Source organism: Gopherus flavomarginatus, chromosome 1, assembly GCF_025201925.1.
Source record: "Gopherus flavomarginatus isolate rGopFla2 chromosome 1, rGopFla2.mat.asm, whole genome shotgun sequence".
NCBI lineage: Eukaryota > Metazoa > Chordata > Testudines > Testudinidae > Gopherus > Gopherus flavomarginatus.
The window spans coordinates 369,437,485-369,442,729 of record NC_066617.1 but is presented as its reverse complement, the minus strand read 5'-3'; positions in this window follow the sequence as shown (position 1 = coordinate 369,442,729).

Genomic DNA, 5,245 nt, shown 5'->3' with positions numbered 1-5,245 from the left:
AATGTCTTCAATTCCTACAATAGTTTTCCTGTATAAGGACTTTCCAGTAGAAACGTTAGTTTTTCCTTCAGGTTTTGTGATGGATTTCACACATAGAAAATCAGGTACATTTTGCTCACTGAATCACTGTACATATGACAAAGAACTTCAGCATTGCTGATTCTTTCTTTTTCTCTTTGGTTGTCTGAAAGTGTAGCTTCTGTTTGTAAAACTGAACAAGAACCATGACTACACAGGGACTAATGGAAAACTACTTTGCCTTAAATGCTACAATATCTTATGGTAGTCTGAGATCAAGTCTACACTCAGCTGGGATCGATGCTCTGAGATCGATCCACCGGTGGTCTATTTAGTGGGTCTAGTAAAGAGAAGAGTAAGCTAAGTCAATGAGAGATTTTCTCCTCTCAAACCCCGAGCCCCCTCTCACAGTGTAGACCCTGTGGTAACTTGACCCAAGGTATATTGACCAGCTACCTTATTCGCGTAGCTGGAGTTGTGTAGAGTAGGTTCACTTACCGTGCTAGTGAAGCCATACTCTTAGAGTCATGGAAAGGCGGAGACACAGGTTGTGTGGGGATGGAGGCTATGGGTGACAATGAAAGAGGTCAAGTGAGGCTCAGAGAGAGGTAACTCACCAATGGAAAGAGCTGTGCTTAGTGACGGAGTGATAAGATATTGTGTGGGAGGAACTTCTCAGACTGTGAACTTCCACAGTGCTGAGCTCAACCAAATTGGGACAGGGCACCCTTGATTAACGAGGAGATATGCTTTCACCGTCTTGTAATAGAGGTTTCAAGTCAGCGGCCTCAGGCGATCACCTTCTGCAGCAGGTGTATTTTCGTACTTTGTCATGAAGCTCTTTGTTTGAGATCCCATAAATGATAGGGTTGAGCATGGGAGGGATGAGGAGATAGAGGTCAGCCAAGATGATGTGAACATGGGGAGCGATGCCTTGACCAAACCGGTATGTGAGATTGGAGAACAGGCCAGGGGTATAATATGTCAGCATCATACAGATGTGCTTTGTGCAACTGTTGAGAACTTTCTGGTGAGCTTTCTTGGAGCAGATTCTGAGGATGACAGTGATGATCAGACCGTAGGATAGGGCAATGAGAGTCAAATCAAACCCCATAACTACAAACATTAGCACCAAGCTATATGTCCTAATGACTGTAATGTCCCCACATGCCATTTTGACCACAGCTATGTACTCGCATTGCATGTGGGGGATAATGCTAGTTGCACAGAATGGCTGCCTGCTCAGGATCAGGGGCAGAGGCAGAATGAAGAGACAGCTCTTATCAGACCTACAAGCCCGAGCTTAGCTATTTGTGCATTGCTGAGGATGACGGCTTATCTCAGAGAGTTACATATGGCAACGTAGCAATCAAAGGCCATTGTCACGAGGGTGGCTGACTGCACTACAGAAACTGTTTGAAGGAAGAACATCTGGGTGAGGCAGGCAGCCATAGTAATACCTTTCAAATTGAACCAAAATATGCTCAGTGCCTTTGGCACAATGAAGGTAGGTGTGATGATGTCTGTGAGCGCCAGCATACATGACAGCAGGTACATCGGCTTTGCAGAGTCTGCTTCTTACCTAGAACAGACAGATGCGTGAAATTTCCCAACAGGCTGACAATGTAGAATGTAGAGAAAGGGATGGAAATCCAGATGTGGGCAGCCTTCAGGCAGGAGATGCCCATTATGATGAACATTGAAGGGTCAGAATGAGTGAGGTTGAAAGCTGCCATGAGGTGGTTGATGCGTTGACATGACTCAGAAATACTCAAGGAGCCTATCAAGGGAGACAAGTAGAGATAGGGGGTTACACACTTTATAACTAATAGTACGGTAAATATTTTATAGCTATTAACATTCTAGGAGTATACTTGAGTGGGGCGTAAAGAACCACCAACGATGTCACTCCCTGCTTTATATAACTTTAGCATATGGCAGGAACCCTTTGTTTCAAAACTTAGTTTCCAGACTAGTTTGTGGGAAAATTACAGATGGAGTTCAGAGTTCTTTGGCCTGGTTACATGCTGCTGCAGTTCAGCGAGGCGCTGAGGCTCCAGGTGAGTGGGGAGCCGGGGGTAGGAGGCTGGGGCCGGGGGAGTTGGCTAAGGGGCACACAGTCCTGGGGACAGTCAGGGCACAGGGAGGGGGCAGAAGTTGGGGGGATGGTCAGGGAACAGGAGGTTGGATTGTGGGTGTTCGGGGGGGTCTGTCAGGACTCAGCTGAGGGGTGGATAGGGATCGGGGCAGTCACTGGACAGGGAATGGGGATGGTGGTTGGGGGACAGTGAGGGGACAAGGAGCAGGATGGGTTGGGGAGTCTGAGGGAGAGGCAGTTGATGTGGCAGGAAATGGGTGGGGATAAGATAGGTGGCAGGGCCAGGCTGTTTGGGAGGCACAGCCTTACCTACCCTAAAGCTCATCCAGCAGTTTGAGGCTTGCAGAAGAGCCAAGCTATTAGCTTTTCCATTATGGCTACCGTCCCTTTCACTTCTCAAATGCCAAATTAGACTATATCTGTAATTTCAGTGCCATAGGGAGATTCATGTCAGGGGAGGGTTGCAATACATTGATCCTTGCTAGACAGACCTTCAGAGATGGACCTTTGTTCACTTGTTCAGTGGGAGATTCTTCCTTGGAGCAGCCATGCCCTTCGCAAGCACTTCTCTTCAGACTTGATTTGTCTGACTCATTTTTCTGATAATTTACTTGATCAACATTCGGCTTACTTGAACTCAGTTTGAAACGTAGCTACGAGTTTAGTGGATTAGTGCCTTTGGCAAATAATTCTGCTGCTTTGTATAGGTCTGTGTCTCTGGATTGTCGCAGTTTTGAAACTGCATTTACCGAGTCCAGAATCTTTCTTTGGAGCACATTGAGAAAAACAAAACTAAAGTTTTCCATTTATTTCTATATTGCTAAAGGTTCATAAAATTCCGTGGCATTTTAGCTCAGGAGAACTATTTCTGTGGGTGCCTTCATTGTGTCTAAACACTGAATCTGAGAGGAAGGAGTGATTCACACTAGTTGTTGGTCAACTGTGTAGGCAATTGCTTGACCAAGCTTTAATTTGTTCTGAAACGGGTCAACGAGGCCAACTAAAGAATGTCAGGTTTACTGCTCTAACCCCGTAATAAAACAGTACAGGAAATAGCCTTTATACAATACCAGTCTCTAAGAAGCCGTCTTGTGCAGTGATGTTGAATTCACCTTATGAAGAAAGAATGTGTCTCCAAAGTCACACATTTCAAATTTTATGCTTTATATGAAGATTTGACAAGTTACACGTTTCTTTAAATGTCACTGAAATCCAACCCATAAGTTGTCCCAGTTCTCTACAGTATGTGGAGAGCTGTAGCCCATAAGGCCAACTTGCTAGACTGCTGTATTGCAGAATGGGTGGGTTTTTTCCACTGGTTTGATTGATTATACTATTTTTGGGGGTTTGTTTATGCTGAATTCCAGTATATGTTATTAATAATATTTGGCTGTAACGCAAGAAACGTATGGGCCTGTATCTTGTATGATTAAGTAGATTAAGTTAGTAGAAGTGCTTGTAACCTTTGGCATAGATAAATAGCATACCAGTTATGCCACGTGACTTTGGGGAGCTGAATAGAGAATGGAACAAATAAGTGAATATGTTTACCCTAGTTCTGGAACAGACCCATAACTACAAAGTACATCGCAGAACATGGAACTCATAAGTTAGTCCAAGGGTTAAGGTTTCAGGGATAAGATAATTGATATTAATACGTATGACTATATGTCAGAACATGTTAACCTCTAGATTTGGACAAGGTAGGTTGGTCTCTGATTAAGGCAGTACAAAGATCCTCTGAGAAGGCAAACAACTGTAAAGGATGGTGACTCTTTCTAACCTTCTGTCAAGCTATCAGCTCACCTTTGTAATGTAGTTATTGAAACAATTTTTTTCTTTTTATCAACATATTCATCTATACATCAAATAACAAATTAAAGTGTTAGATATCTACTACAGATTACATTAAAAAAAAAAAGCTACAAGACCCAACAGAAGTGTCTTCATATTAGCAACAAAGCTATGAAATAATAATCAAATTCAAAATTAAAACCTAAGCATTGGTACTAGTGTCCTGATTGTAATGTGGCAGGTGTTTCAAAGAAAAATGGTGAATAACCCAAAAAGAACCCAAAATATACGTAGTGTGAAAACAATGATAACATTATTACATTATTTATTTCTAATTCCATTCAAAGACTGTAGTCAATGTCCATATTTTGAGCTGGATTAGTTTGTTAATGTTAGTCTCTAAAAGGCAACATTTCATTGTTGTTCTCTTAGTTGGAAGTAGAGTGCTTCTGCTGCTGGTCACAAAAGTCGGAAGTGACCAGTACGATCATTTCTTCCACTGGTCACACAAGTTTTTTTGTTTTTGCATGTCCTCCCAAACATGAAGTATCATAGAATCATAGAATATCAGGGTTGGAAAGAACCTCAGGAGGTCATCTAGTCCAACTCCTTGATCAAAGCAGGACCAGTTCCTGCTAAATCATCCCATCCAAGGCTTTGTCAAGCCTGATCTTAAAAGCTGCAAGGAAGGAAATTCCACCACCTCCTTAGCTAACGCAGTCCAGTGCTTCACCACCCTCCTAGTGAAAAAGTTTTTCCTAATTTCCAATTTAAAACTCCCCCAATGCATCTTGAGAGCATTGCTCCTTGTTCTGTCATCTGAGAACAGCCTAGATCCATCCTTTTTGGAACCCCCTTTTAGGTAGATGAAAGCAGCTGTCAAATGCCCTCTTATTCTTCTCTTCTGCAGACTAAACAATTCCAGTGCCCTCAGCATCTCCTCATAAGTCATGTCCTCCAGCAGCCTAATCATTTTAGTTGCCCTCCGTTGGACTCTTTCCAATTTTTTCCACATCCTTCTTGTAGTGTGGGGCCCAAAACTGGACCCAGTACTCCAGATGATGCCTCAACAATGTCAAATAGAGGGAATGATGACGTCTCTTGATCTGATGGCAATGCCCCTACTTACACAGCCCAAAATGCCTTTAGCCTTCTTAGCAACAAGGGCACACTGTCAACCCATATTGAGCTTCTCATCCACTGTAACCCTTTGATCCTTTTCTGCCGAACTGCTGCCTAGCCATTCAGTCTCTAGTCTGTAACAGTGAATGGGATTCTTCCTTCCCAAGAGCAGGACTCTGCACTTGTCCTTTTTGAACCTCATCAGATTTCTTT